At 40.3% G+C, this 16,239-nt stretch overlaps 1 protein-coding gene across 17 annotated transcripts in view; it reads right to left on the reverse strand.

Moving 5' to 3' along the window:
- PTPN3 (protein tyrosine phosphatase non-receptor type 3) overlaps window positions 1-16,239 on the reverse strand; it is a 753,142-nt gene that overhangs the window by 625,049 nt on the left and 111,854 nt on the right. The window contains exon 1 of one of the 17 annotated variants that reach the window (XM_088473606.1): window positions 4,386-4,469. The exons of the other annotated variants lie outside the window; for them this stretch is intronic. The gene's annotated coding sequence lies outside the window, so the exon portion shown is untranslated. Of the gene's footprint in view, window positions 1-4,385; window positions 4,470-16,239 lie in introns of those variants that run through there. 17 annotated transcript variants of the gene reach the window in all.

Here is a 16,239-nt window from a genome sequence, read left to right on the forward strand (position 1 = left end):
GTTTTACCTCAGGCGATTAAGTTATGGCCGCTGGAAGGCAAGCTTACTGGTCGCTAGGCAACCAACCATGAACTTTCAGCCACTTAGAATCAACAGAAGTTAAACACACTAGTCGCTGGGATACCATCCCGGAAGTGTGAGCTTCCGGATTGTTGACACGCATAGCTCGCACTTCCGGCAAGTAAGGCTGGGCTGCTAGAACGCAAGCTTACCAGTTCCTGGGTCATTAACCCGGAACTGTTAATCTCCCAGGAACACTATGGGATTAGGCGGGCCCGTAATTTTCCCCGGTTTTTAGGGAGAAAGTTTTAACACTTATTAAAGCAGCCCCAGGGTTAATTAAGCTCTTGGTAAATATTGTACAAAAGGGAGATATATCTAATTTATGGGGACCACATAACAGGAAGTGACATAATTCCTAGCTGAGGATATGAGGGAGGGAGGAGAGCATACCTCATTACAGCTTGATTCTGGGACACTTTGAGAAGTGTCCTCAGTTGATAAGTGAATATATGGAAACCTTGCAGTACATATCTGGTTTTTGTGATAACTTCATTGTAATAGTCTCCAACTGTTATTTAAATTGGTATATGAAATGTTATTTTTTGGACAATTTAAGATGAGGCTTATATAGGGACAACATAAGTGCAAAATGACATTTTAAGATGAGGCTTATATAGGGACAACATAAGAGCAAAATGGCATATGATGTTATTGTTATAATTGGACTGTAATAGAATTTCAACCATGTTGTATGTATTCAAATTGGTAAATTCAATGTTATATTCTAAACATTTTATGATGAGCCCTATATAGGGTTATTATAAGTGCAAAATGATACTATATGATGGAACCCTATAGCCTATCACAAAAATATGTATAATGATGATTATTCCATAAGAGGGTCTTAATTTTGCCTGTCGCATAGAAAAGGTCAGATAAATTATGATACTGTTTTTGGGATTATACCATATGATTATTTTTTTAATGTATAGGTCCTACTTAGGGACAATACTTCGCCGGCTTTCTATTGGATTATACTGTATACAAACCTCAATTTTAGTATGTATGGTAATTTTTGTTACTACAGATGTGTCCACATACACCTTTCCTAAAATCCTGCCATGTCACCAAATTTGCCATGCCTTTAAATCTGTGTATTATCCACGCTTTGTGATTTTTCTTAAAATTTGCTACTTTAATCTGATACTTTATATGAATTCTTTTGCAGGAAAAAAAATTTGGATCTATCTAATTGCATCTTAGCCATGACGGCATCTTGTGCCAAATGAAGAAAAAAAGGAAAGGTGTATGAGGACACATCTGTATATTCACATTTTTGCCACATGTCCATTTGAGCTCACCCTATTTACGTTCATTTTAAGATGTGTATACCCCTGATGAAGTCCTAATGGATGAAACGCGTTGGGCTGTGGATCTAATTCATTGATCAGAAGGGAGAAACCTGCCTATTTCAAAATTTACCCTGTAAGGGAAAACAGCAGGATTTATGTTGTCATCCTCCAGTTAAAAACAATGGTAAGCACTTTTAATGTACATGTCTTTTATGTCAGATTGACAAATTAATTTTAATATATTGTTTACCATATGCTATATAGTGGGCCATTGGGCCATTTTCTTGGGTGTTCTTTTGGTGAACGGGTCTTTTTTAGAAAATTATTTTGGAACCTATGGAATCCTCTATAAACTTTACCGGAATTGATCCAATTTCCATTAAAGAGAAGATTGGCTTATTGTGAAAGAAATCTGTATACAGGGATAATTTTGGATATTCTATCAATACCAAGTTTGAGTCACTATACATCTGAATTCATTTCTGTATTATTGATTAGTGTCATCTAAAAACATATAAATAATTTGCGCCCTCTAAGTATTGTTTATCTATGAAAGAGTGAGAATCAGGCGCTCTCTGGTGTAGTCATGAAATTTGCAGAAAATAAGCATTATGCGTACTGCAATAAAATGTATCAAAGGCACTTCAGGGAGATCTGTTCTCCTGAGAGACTGTTGTTGTAATGTCTCGGGTGGTAATGGATATCTGTTTGCTAACATAGAGCGCAGGGTGAAGTTTGTACGTGGAGTAGCCTTGCTCTGGGATTCTCAGATCTAGATTCCCAGAGAGGATTGGCTAGCTGCTAGATGCTGCTGTAGATCAACTGATGGAAGAACAAAGGCTTCTGCCCCTCAAAGGGAATCCAGGTGCCGATTGAATGATGTTCAGGGAAAGAATAACACTATTATAAGCCTGGCACGCCCTGGCACATATAGGAAGACTTGCAGCAAGGTTCTCTCTGACTGACAGAAACAGCTGCCTGATTGAGCGCACATATATATACTGTATATATATATATACACAAATAACTTGTTGTTGTCTGTGGCTTCACCCAACATTTCTGCCGCCATTTTAATTATTTGAGGTGTTATAGGTGTATAGGTACCCTGAGACAGTGGTGGTCTATGGGACCAGCAATGCTATACAGACTGGTGGCAGCAGAGCCTTCACCCACCACTCACACCAATGTCACTGTGCACAGACTGCTACAGATGTGTCCTCATACTGTACATCTAGGCTCAATATGCCATGTAGCATGACTTGCCTGGCATGTACAGAAAGATGCATGCACTGAGGGGGGAGCTGGGAGGGATCCAATTGGATCCCCCTCCCAGTCCAGAAATGAAGCCCTTAGTCTTCTATTGGGTAACGCCATCTACAGATGGCATTACCACTGAGTCCAAACTGCATTTTCGGGGGTTTTATCGCATTTTTGAGCTTGGTACATCCAACCTTATATGTATTGTAACATATTGGTTTAAAAGCCTAGTTTCCTGTGCATTTAACATATCATAATCCAGGAACTCAATATCTTCTGTTAATGAGTTTTATTCTGATATTTAACATAAGAAAAAAAAAAACCTCTTCAGTACCTAGTTCTTTAGAATGTATGCAATAGCGCTCTTTTGGAATTATTGAGTCATGTGATGTACCTTTAAGAGCTGCTTAACTAGTGGGGTATCCACTCCTGCGTATTTAGCCTGATAGTAGTAGTTATTTTGTTAAGTGCTGGACTTTGTTGTGTTGTGCATCAATTTATGCCCCAAATAGTGAATAGGAGTGAATCATCACAGAAAGAGAATTATATATTTAAGATATACAGTATTTATTGTATTTGGAGTCACAGTGCTCCTGGAGTATTAACTTAAACCCTTTGCTCATTAAAGAGTATGTAAAATAAAAATAGCAAAAACAAATAGAGAAAACAGATTGTAAGTGCCAAAATAGCTCAGAAATGGGTTAAGTACAGTATTGCCAGTGTTCTGTATGCTTTTTTTGTATGGTATTAAGTGGCACATATGAGAGTCTTTCTGGAAATGGGGTGGTCTATAGTTAGTGTATAAATGTCAATGGGTGTCTACGCGAGGTATAGGAAGTAGTGTTCTGGTGGGGTAGCATCCCGTGCCCCCAGGGTGCACCAACTTACCCTCCACATCCTCTATGCACACCTCCTGGTGTGTGATGTCTTCCGTCCAGTAGTTACCATTCGCTGATGTCCTGCGCATCTATCTGTGTCTGCGCTTCTCCTGCATGGACTGGGATGCGAGACTTCCGGGTTCTGTGTTCTCGTGAGACCACACGGCACCCGGGCTCAGCGTCCTTAGCAGCGGCTTCACTCGGTCTGCTGCTGAGGAGACTTAGGAGTCCTTGTCAGAGTTAGTGGTGAGGGTGGGAATGAAAAGTGGCATGTCCCCAACGCATTTCGGCCTCGCTAGGCCTTTGTCAAGGATGACAGTTGCTTATGGAGAATCATATTGGAGAATCACTAAGACTACTAGGAGACAAGGAAACATACAAAACACTGAGAGGCAATCCCACAAAGGAAAATCAAACCCAACTTAACAAACTTCTCTCATACGGGGTGGACATAGCCATACTCAACAGAAAATAATTTGAATTCTTACAGAACAAAAACTCTGTCATACCTGTAATCTATCATTTACAAAAAATCCACAAAGATCAGTTAAATCCACCAGGACGCCCCATCATCTCTGGCAAAAACTCATTGACAGCAAATCTAGCACAATATACAGACTCATTTCTTCAAGACTTAGTAAAAAAAACAGCCAGCATACATCAGAGACACAACAGACATTATCAATACCCTTTAAACTATTACATGGCAATCAGACTATTGGCTCATCACATGTGATCTCACATCATTATACACCATAATAGAACACCAATAAGGACTATACAGCACTAGACATTTATAATTCTTTACCAAAAAAGCAGACTGACTTTCTTGTATCCACTATCAAATTTATACTACACCACAATTACATATGGTTTGACAACACCTTCTACTTACAGACGACTGGCACCACAATGGGATCGAGGGTGGCACAGAGTTATGCAAACCTGTTCCTGTGTAAATGGGAGGAGTACATATGGGGTGGGCATGACTCGGAGCAGCACCTCATCCTATGGCAGCACTTCATAGATGACATAATCTTCATCTGAAAAAGCACACATGAATCACTACAAAATTTAAAAAAACATTTCACCACAAATGACCATAATTTAAAATTACAACGAATATCTGCCAGCAAGCAGTCCAATTTCTAGATCTAGAAATCTACATTCAGGAAAACATGATACATACCAAGACATATCGAAAATATGTAGATGTTAACAGGTTTATATTGGCAACAAGTGGACATCATAGGGCATGGCTGGAGAACATACAAAAAGGGCCAATGTAGTCGGATAAAAAGAAATTGCTCAAAACATGAGGAATATCTAACACAAGGGGAACTCTTTAAAAAACAGTTTCTAGAAAAACAATACGACACCAAACAGGTAGAACAAGTTTTCACAGAAGTAGCCAGACAGACACATCAAAACTACTAGAGGTAATACATAAGCCGAAATCAGAAATTGAAGGAAATGTCCAATTTATCACACAATACAATGAAGCATCTAAAAACATCCAGCAAATTCTCAAAAAACATTGGAACCTACTACTGCAAGACAATGACCTAAAAAAATCACTCACTGAGATACCACATGTGATTTATAGAAAAGCCCCGGACCTAAAAAACAAACTCACTAAGAATCATATAAAACCCAACAAACGAACACAATCCACATTGATGGAGACACATACGAAAGGTTTCCACTATTGTGGAAAATGCATAGGGTGCAAAACGACCAAACCAAATCAATCAGAAAAAAAGATCACAACATTTACATCTACCACAAACAACACATCCTATGACATAAAACAAGATATGACATGCGACACAAAGGAGCTAATATACCTGTTAAGATGCAAATGCGGTTTGGAATACATAGGGAGAACCATCAGGTCCCTAAAGAGTAGGATTTATGAGCACATAAGGTTACGATACACCAACCACAGTGTATTGAACCACTTTAAAGAACATCACGGCTCGGACCCATCTGGCTTATCATTTATGGGATTAGAACAACCGTCAAAAAATTGGCAAGGAGGCGATCACACCAACACACTAGACAAAACAGAAATTAAATGGATCTTTATGTTAAAAACAATAACCTCAAGGGGTTTGAACATAGAGTTTAACACAAATGCATTAATCGGAAGTGTTAAAAAGGGACCTATCGCACAGAACCATCTGAATGGTTGGAATACATCTAGATCAAATCAAGCAGAATAGATTGCACACCGATTCTGCAGCTAACTATAACAACCCACTACTAACTATAACAGATTTATACACACCCCATCCATTTCGTTAATGACACCTTGCATACCTCTATCCAGAAGAGGGTATGCCTATTAACATAGGATTAAACACAGATGGTGGTTATTCAGATTCACCACTCACAGGTCTATATCAAACATATTCATAATCCCATGGGTTGAATAATTGTGGTGAACTGTAGCAATTGTGAGCATCAGTGTCATCTACCTATTGCATATACATAAACCCATTGCATAAATCGCATCTAAACTAACAGACTCTTAAGAAGTTAAACATTAAGATAGGTACCAGATCTGTAATAGATCAATATTCAGGAAAGGTGTGTGTGCCAAAACACTTGGCTGGAGCACCGTCCCACCAATTGAAAACACCCACTCTATTATGATTGGACAATAGCCTGATAAAAGACTCCCCCCCCATAAGCAACTGTCATCCTTGACAAAGGCCTACAAAGGCCGAAACGCAGTGGAGACAGAAGTCACTTTTCATTCCCACCCTCACCACTAACTCTGACAAGGACTTCTAAGACTCCTCGGCAGCAGACAGAGTGGAGCCGCTTCTAAGGACGTTGAGCCCGGGCGCAGCGTGATCTCGCGAGAACACGGCACCCAGAAGAGGCGCAGGACATCAGCTAACAGGAATGACTGGACGGAAGACATCACATACCAGGAGGTGTGCATAGAGGACACAGAGGGTAAGTTGATGCACCTGGTGGCACGGGACACCGTCCCACCTGAACACTACTTACTATAGGTCACGTAGACACCCATTGACATTTATCCACTAACTATAGACCACCCCATTTCCAGAAAGACTCTCATATGTGCAACTTAATAATACCATACAAAAGAGACATACAGAACACTGGCAATACTGTACTTAACCCATCTCTGAGCTATTGTGGCACTTACAATCTCTTTTCTCTATTTGTTTTTGCCATTTTTATTTTACATACTCTTTAATGAGCATAGGGTTTAAAGTTAATACTCCAGGAGCACTGTGACGCCAAAAACAATAAATATATCTCAAATATATAATTCTCTTTCTGTGTAGATTCACTCCTATTCACTAATTGGGGCATAAATAGATGCACAACACAACAAAGTGCAGCGCTTAACTAAATAACTACTACTCTTCAGTACCTGAAGAACACTTGGGGGGAATTCAATCAGCTCCAACAAATTATCAGGGAGAAAAAGGGAGGTAGCCTCAGGCTTTATAGCCTGAGGCAATTCAATTAGGCTCCCTTTTTCTCCTGATACCTGTGTTAGTGTTTGTTAAATAAACAGGTTAACATGCGTTAACTCAGGTTATCAGGTGTTAACACACGGAATCCTGTGAAAAGTTCACAAATTCAGGTGTTAAGTGACTGTTATCGATGAGACCAAAAAAGATAACCCCATCAAGTGGGGCTGATTGAATAGCCCCGGGTGATAAATTACTCAATGTTAAATTACGGCTAATTGAATTTAACAACAATGAAATATGCCAGCATACAGTACTTTACTGAACATGTAGTGCACAAGTGAATTATCCGCAAGCCCGCACCGGAACAGCTTACATCGGCATTTCTGTGTGTTTCTGTTTATCTGACTTCTGCTCACAGCATAAAAAGATGCAAGCAGAAATCAGCCTACTGTCGAAGCTGGATTATTAGCTGAGACAAGATCAGTTTAAAATTGAATCGCAGCGACACCATCTTGCGACTGGCCGCAAGATGCCATTTTGCGAATGGCCGCCTAAGCGCCATTTTAGATAAACTCACACTTTAGTACATGTGGCGATAATACTATTAGCATCATGCGATTGCATCTGTATCCATTGCCATAAATTATGGCGATTCACCAAAAGCCCATTTCATGACTTTTCATAGTTTGGGTGCTCTGGATAAAGTGTATATTATTATAATTCCCCTAAAGGATATATTTCAGAAATGGCTTTACAGTATGTCAAAATTGGATTGCATTAGCTGAACAGAGCAAATGGCCACGTGACAACTAGCCTGTGTAGATAAGCTTCCAGGATAACGTCTGCTCTCACTCCAGGTGGCCTGGCTTGAATACACACCTTACATTAGCAGGCTTCCTGCAATGAAATAACTTCAAAGCCAAGAGTGTTATCTTAGGTTTGGGTCTTGTAGCTGGGCTAATTTGCATTCACACAAGAGTCTGGGGGAATAAAGGACTTTTCTTTTGAGCCTGGGAAAGGTGGGGGCTGCTGAGAGAGGGGGGCGTGTGGAACTATAAGGCTCAGCATTCCACACTACTAGGTGTTCACTTAGTAAGTGAGATTTAAGTGCACCATTTCTCATACACACATTAATACACACAATTGCGCTGGTAACTAGTCGCATATTAGCAAATGCATAAGATCCTGTATGAAAACGCTGGTTGTTAGCCTCATGCGCACACATCTGCCCCAAGTTAACTAGCGTCTTTACATCACACCCCGCATACTTACACATTACATATTCACATAAAAGGTTTAATAAGCTTTAAAGGTATAAGATTTAAGTTGGTTCAGTTAGTATAAATGCTGTGAAATATATTTGATAACTAAGGTTTTATTCATGCTAAGTAAGCCATGTTTGGTTTTGTACTGATGCGTACTCTTTCAACAGAATTCCGGTGTTATCGGTGTGGAGATCGCATCATGCATTCTCAACTTATGGACCGCAGAGACTTTGAGCAACAAAATGTATATTATATGAACAACTGTTAGTATTCAGGGGGCAGGAGGGCAGAGACCCCCAGTTGTTAGAGGCTGGGTTGAGTCTATTCGAACCAGCCTGTTAAACGCTCTGTAACAGATGCTTCCCCCCTGGGAACCAATGGCATAAGCAACAAACTTCTCTATTGTCCTGTCTATTCTGGGGGGGTATAAATATGTGTGCTCAAACACTGGGTTTTTAGTCTTCTTGCTGAACGCTGAGGGACGAGGGGTTTCTTGCTGATGCCTAACATCTGGACCAGAAAGCGCTGCGTATGTATACTGTACTTGGGTCTGTATAATTCCTTTGCGCCGAATTGTGTATGGATCAATAGCATGTAACTGACTGTACTTTTACTTGAATAATACTTTGTGCTTTGGAACCACATGTTCCAAGTCTGGAGTCTTTATTTACTGTATGACTGCGAACGCAATATAGCGTCATCCTTTGAGGTTTATAGGTAGGATATTAGAAGGTATAGGCAGGGGTATATAGAGGTGCAAATATAGATTCCTTACTACAATAACTGCATTCAAAGTTTTAAGCCTATTCTGAAATAGTGTCTTTACAGCATTTTATGAACACTTGTTGCATGAGACATGCCACTAATGCTAGGTACACACTGGGTGATATATCGGCTACTCACTTGAACAGCCAATATATCGTGGGAGCGTCGGTGGGTGTGTACCAGCAAAATGCATATTGTGTCGGCTGTGCAGCACAACTGATGGCAGATATATTGTACACTTGCTGCAGATGCCACCGGTGACTGGCATAATTGGGTGAGCACATGTAAATGCCCAGCCAGTTGTAGAGATGTGCGCTGACCCGCATGTTTTGATTTGGGATCTGTATTAACTTCATGTTTGGTTTTTTGCACAACCAACCTCACGGGGTTTGGTTTTCGATCTGTATTTTTTTTTAAATGATAACTGTTAAAATCACATAATTTGGGCTAGTTTTTGTTATTAAAGTATTATTAACCTCAATAACATTAATTTCCAGTCAAATTTCACCATATCCCAGCTCACAATATTGTGTTCATTTAGTTTAGGCCAAAGGGTTGCACCGAGCAAACTAGCTAAGCTAAGTGACAGCAGTGGGCTGCACAAACATGTGGCAATTCAAATTTCAACATGGCATATCTAGGAAAGAGAATGGCACTGCAGTGGCAGACAGGATGGCAGTTTAATAAACTATATGACCCCATAGAAAGAACCCAAGAATGTTTTCATTATTCAAGAACTAGATCAGAGGCCTGAGGGAGATGCAGATTGTATGTAGTTGAAGGCAGGGAAAGAAAGGAAGTTTGGATTGGTAGTAAATGAAATTTTTGTATTCCGAAGCAAATTTAAAGGGAGGAAGGGAGGTAGTAAGGCCAGCGGGTCAGTCTCTTAAATTATTTAATATTTAATCTGTATTATTTCATTTGTTCATGTAAGATAGGCTGATTTGGAGTTTCTAGATCTGCAGTGCAACAATGTCTTGACTTCTTGTCAAACCATTGTAAATAACCCCCGGCTATTAATAAAGTTTTCTTTTCTGGTTAAAAAGTATGCGGCACAAACACGTGGCAGTTCAACTTCCAAAATGGCATGTCTAGGAAAGAGAATGGCACTGCAGTGACAGGCATGTTGGCAGTTTAATAAACTATTCAACCCCATAGAAAGAAACCAATCATGTTTTAATTAATCAAAAACTAACAAAATCAAAGAGGCCCAAGAGAGAAGGAGTAAGTATGTAATTGAAGGCAGGCAAAGAAAGTAAAGATTGATTGGTAGTAAATTTAATTTGATTTTTGGATTCTGAAGCAAATTTATGAGGGAGGAGGGGAGCAGTTTACAGAGAAAATGTTCTCATTTACATCAGACCCTGCTCCACTGCTACTACTTCGTGGTTTAGGGGCATGCAGGAGATGCTGTTTGTGGGCAAAAAAAATGTCTGGACATTTTCTGCATTCATCAACTGCATGCAGAAAATGTAAACAGCTGTTGCACTGCAAATTCAAACATGACACATCTAGAAAACAGAATAGCACTGCAGTGGAAGACAGAATGACAGATTAATAAACTATAAAAATGTTTATCTATACAATGCTCCAAACAGCGCAAAATGCAAAGAAAAGAGGTGCAATATGGAATTGTCCATGGGCTCTCCCACCCCTTATGATTGTATATTATACAGAGCATACACAGTTAAACAAACCAATCACTCCAACTTGTGGTTGGAGTGAATGGTTTGTTTGGGCCCCCACAAAAGAAGCTACCAATAGGCAGCTTGGCAATGATCTCTATGTACAAACTGTCTCTACAGAGGCAAGAGGTCATAGTCATTATCATCCACACCCTCATTATACGTGTGCAACTTTTTCATACAATATTAATTTGTCCCTGCTGGAATCCACCATTACAGGTGCCTATGGACTTTGACGTAATTGTCAGTAAAGTTCTTCCTTGTGGAATTTGTAGTTCATTTTAATGAACATCATATTTTACAAATTTTTAAGGTTCCCGGCTGTGCTGAAAATGATTTCTGAGGACAAATACACAATGGAGGGTGGGCAGGTTAAGAAAAGCAAAGCCAGTTTATGCAAGGGCCTCCAAATTTCCATTATTTCCTGCCAGTAGTCAAATGGACTGTCTGACATGCCTGTCATTAAAATAATCTTCAACCATTCTGTGAATGGTAATCGTATCAGATGGAGTCACTGTAGAGGTTGCCATGTCACAAATTTTAGGCAATTCTTTCAGACTTGAACAGATGTCAAAATGTTGTGTTGACTCATCTGCATCATCAGTGAGTCTCTAAGGAAAGATTACTTTTTTTTCCTAGCAGCCACATTTGTTGTAGAACCTGAAGGAGATGTTGACATGTCATGTTCAGTTTCAGCTGATAACTTGCACGCCAACAGCTCTCTGCATCTCTTCAGATCTGTGTCCTTTGGAAACAAAGACACGAAGTATGACTTAAACCTAGGATCAAGCACGGTCACCAAAATTTATTGATCCAATTTTAAGATGCTTCAACCCTTGGATCCTGGCGAAGTGAATAAAGCACTTGATCTACAAGTCCCACATACTTAGCAGAATCACTTCATTTCAGCTCCTCATTCAGTTTCTAAAGCTAATTTTCCAAAAATCGAATTAGGGTTATTACCTGACTCAAGCTGGTAGTGTCAGAAATCACTTCACAGGTGACAACTTCAAAGGGTTTCAGCACCTTACACAACACGGACAGTATTCTGCACTGTGCTTGAGTAAGGCAATGTACATTCCCCCTATGTCATGGCTAGTTGGGTTGCTTTGGATTGCTTTTTATGGTTCATCATCCTCTGAAGCATATAAAGGGTGGAATTCCACCTTGTTACTACCTCTTGCTTCAGCTGATGGCAGGGAAAATTAAACTGTTCTTGCAGGTGCTACAACCTTCTACATGCAGCTGCTGAATGTCAAAAATATCCCAAACTTTTTTGGGCCACAGACAGCATCTCCTGCATGGCCCTGTCACTTTTCAAAATAAATCTGCACCACCAAATGGATTGTGTGAGCAAAATATGGGATGTGCTCGAAATCAGACAGCTGTAATGCTATGGCGTGGTCAAAAATCACAATTCTGAGTAGAGTCTAAATGGGGCAATCCATTTTGCAAAGACTTCCCTGAGTTTTTCTATGAGGTTGACAACAGTAGGCCTATTAGTGAAGCCGGTGAAACACAGTAGAATGCCTCTGAATAAGCTGGCATTTGTTAGATGCTGCAGCTGTTGGTGCTGCTGAAGGCAATACACTCCCCCAGTGGGCTGTCACAGTCAAAACTCTTTAGTGTTCCCTGCACCACTTGTCCACATATCTGTGGTTAAGTGGACAGTGAACACAATAGCATTTTGGAGGCCACTCAATTTTTTTTTTTAATGTCCATGTACAGGCGGGGAAATGCTTTTCTAATGAAGTGGAATCTAGATAAGAATTGGAAGCGGGAACACAGGATCTCAATTAACAGTCTAAAACCCACTGCAGTAATGGAGGATATTGGACGCAGCTCGAATACCAGCATATATGTTATGGTGTCAGTCATCTGCTGTGCAACAGGGTGCCAGCTGTCATACTTGCTTCCTCTCTCAAAGGATTGCTACACAGTCAATTGATTTTTAAACTACTACTAGCAACAGCTTCAGGCCTAGCGCTCAAAGATTCATCTGCAGAATCCTGGATAGGGGAGGACTCAATTAGCCTTATCAAATTGGATGCAGGAATAGTTCCGATCAAGATTGAGGATATTGATGATGAAGGTGTTGGTGGTGTAGATTGCAGCCCAATGGTCGATCTCGACCATCGGGCTTGTGACAAGACCCTTATGGTAGGGTCTCATCTGCCGCAAGCCCCAGTGAGCTTCCTGCTCTAATAGAGCAGGAAGCTCACTACTGACATCACGAGTGATATCAGTAAGGCCGCACACAAATGGCAGGCGTTCCTTCAGGAATGCCTCCATTTGCCCAGCCACCCCCCCTCCCCACCTACAAAATGGGGCAAGCTGTCAATCAACATCAACAGCCACCCCGTTTGTAGCGAGCCCGGAGCGAGAGAATTTGTCACTCGCTGTGGGGCTTGCGCACGTGCGCATGCGCAGTGCCCCGCCATCGACCCGCTTGCAAGTGCATAGCGCTTTCGAGCGGGTCTGAATGAGGGCCTTTGTCTTAAATAGGTGTTTTTCTTTATCACTGTAAAATATAGATTTTTTGATTTCAGATGCCCTGACGCTTTATATGACGCGAATGAAACAGGTTATCAATAAGCGCAAAAGAACTGCAGCCAATTAAACAACTCAAAAGAATCCTTATAAGTCCTTTTGTACAAAATCTCGCTGTATATGACATTGAAGGACTAAGATTGAATTTGCCAAGATGACTGGTGGCAGCAGCTTCAGCGCAAGTATTTGGTTGCTGCTTCTGCTCTTCTCCTAAATGATCTTTATCCATATTGAGGTATACAGATGTTGTACAAACAACAATAGAAGAAAATATTTTTTCCACATTTTTAAATTCACAGCTCAACTGACACTGCATGTAGTCACATCACTTATTTGTACATGAAGAAAAATGCACTGGGGAACAGCGCACAGACGTAGTACAAACAATAGAAAAAAAATTCTGCCTGGAGAGAGACAATGCTTTTATATGTAGATAAACAAATGCACTGTGGGAGAGCGCGCACGGGTTGTATAAACAAACAAAAAAAGAACTTGTTAATTTTTTTTTTACTTTTTCTGCTAAAGATAACTGCAGAGTCACACTGCTTATATCCCTGTGGGGCATGGCCTGCGCAGTCAAAGTGCAGCACCACTGTGTGACAGTTAGACTAGTAATACTATAATTCCTGCACTATAAAAATAATAAACAATGATTTGCTATCTGTCTGTACTGTAAATCTAGCCGTCCAATATTAACAGTTTAACACAAAGGCAACTGGAATTGACACAGCACAGCAGCAGCCACTGGAGGTGGAACGGATGGACACCGCACAGCAGCCACTGGACACAGGGAGTGGATGGACACAGTAGCAGCCACTGGACGCAGGGACTGGAGTGGATACAGCACAGCAGCAGCCACTAGAGGTGGAGAGGATGCACACTGCACAGCAGTCACTGGACACGTTAACATAGACTGGAGTCAGTGTGAAATCACAGCAGGAGGGACTTATATAGAATCCAAAACCCACGAGAATATGATTTTGGGATTATAAAGTTTTGCCTTGATTTGGGATACGAGCAAGGCAGGAACACCCGGGCCTGCGCTCAGATCCATGAAGTTCGGGTGGGCTCGGTTTTCAGAAAACCGAGCCCGCAATTCTCTACCCAGTTATGATGTCAGGTACAACACATTTGGCCGACAATTGGAAAGTGTTTATGCAGTTACCAATCATCAGATAGGACGGCGGATTGGCCATATGGCTGATCAGTCATCCTAGTATGTACCCACCTTAAGAAGTTTCCCCAGAATCACAGCCCTAGACTTTGCAAATGAAAATGCTCTAAACCAGGAGTAGGCAACCACAATGTGGCACTAAAGGATTTTATGTACCTCACAGTGGAGACCAATTTGGTCTGATAGATACTCTCAAGGTGTTGCCTGCATACCCAGTGAAGCCTGGGCCTCTACTGAGTAAATCCTGTGCAAAATTCTGAAGGATGACTTCCATCTCCAGACTACAAATATAAACCTAACATAAGCAAACTAGCTTAAAAAAAAAAAAAGTACTGAGAAACCACTAACATTATTACTACCCATATAATACTATTATAATGTTTGTTGCAATGGTGGTGGCACTCCGGAAAGTGCTCATCTTATAATGTCTGGCACTCAAAGAGAAAAAACACTGATTACAGTACCCCTGCTTTATAATTGCCCAAAACATATATAAAGCCTCCTCCACCATTATATTTACCTGGAAAGCACATGATTTTCAAGTCAGAAGTAGGAAACTACACAATTAACTGAAACATGCCTATGTTTCCTATAAAATACAGACTAACTACTACTCTAGGATGAGGAAATAATCCTCGTTATATAACACTTTTTTTTTTACGGACTCTCTGGGTCCAAAAATAAACAGAGTTTGAAAAAACATAAAAATAAAGTGGATACTAGAACAGACAGTGATGAAAGTAAAGGGGGGCATCCACCACACGATTTTAGCAGGTGATTGAACGTTAACGACTTCGTTATCGTTCAATTGTTTAAAAATTGTTCATAAATCGTGCAGTGTTTGGTCGTTAACGATCAACGATGCGCGCTCCCGCTGGTCGTTTGATCGTCTCGTCCGTCGACTGAACATGCAGGTCAATTTCACTTGATCGCTTAAAAATCGTTTGCAAATCATTCTTACTAAAAGATAAAATTTCAAGGGAAAAATCAAGTGAAAATCGTTTTGAGATTGGACAGGGAGTAGATCGTCTAGTGGATGTGGGGCTTAAGAAAGAATGAGATTTAATGGATTTAAAATTATTTGATAAGATACAATTGCTGTCAGAAGTAAAAATAAACCCTGCAAAAATTTTCAATGACAATGAAAAAAAGACAAAACAAAATCTAAAAGAATCTTAATTTTGCACAAATTGGAGAAGTAGCGTGGATGTGGCTTCAAATATTGTAAATGAATAATAAAAACAAATTAAATTAAATATACAAATAAACTAAGAGTAAAAAGGTTTGCACACACAATACCTTTGAAAGCACAGAGGACCTCATTCAGAGTCGGTCGTAAGCGGCCGCTCGGTCGTACGCCTAACGATCGAGAATTAGAAAAAAAAACAATCGCACGGTCGGGCGATCGCAACCAAAGTGATGCCCATACATGAACAAAGCACCTCCTCTAGCTAGCGAGTGATAGCAGCTAGTGATCGAGTCAATCGTTGTCAGTCGCTGTATGTTAATTTTCTTCTGCTGGTTGCAGCCACTTGTGTTGTGTGCAAATTACACCAAAAATTAACAAAAAAACGCATAGAGTAAGCCATCCCCATGAAATGTATTTATTCTTATTATTCGCTAATGCAAACGCAACTGAATCAATTACAAGCCAATTAGCAGTGTTATTAGCAACAACAAATGATTATTAGCTGCTTGCATTGTGTAGCACAAAATAGAAACATCAGACATAACATCAGTCACATTCGATAGTATCAATTGTACTCTGGGGCTTGAGAGAGCACATACCCAACCTCAAGCTGTACGATCAGCCAGGCCTCTAACCTTCTCGCAGAGTGAAGTTTTACTA

The sequence above is a fragment of the Taudactylus pleione genome, unplaced genomic scaffold (assembly GCF_031769625.1).
Source record: "Taudactylus pleione unplaced genomic scaffold, aTauple2 ptg000137l, whole genome shotgun sequence".
NCBI classification, from domain to species: Eukaryota; Metazoa; Chordata; class Amphibia; order Anura; family Myobatrachidae; genus Taudactylus; species Taudactylus pleione.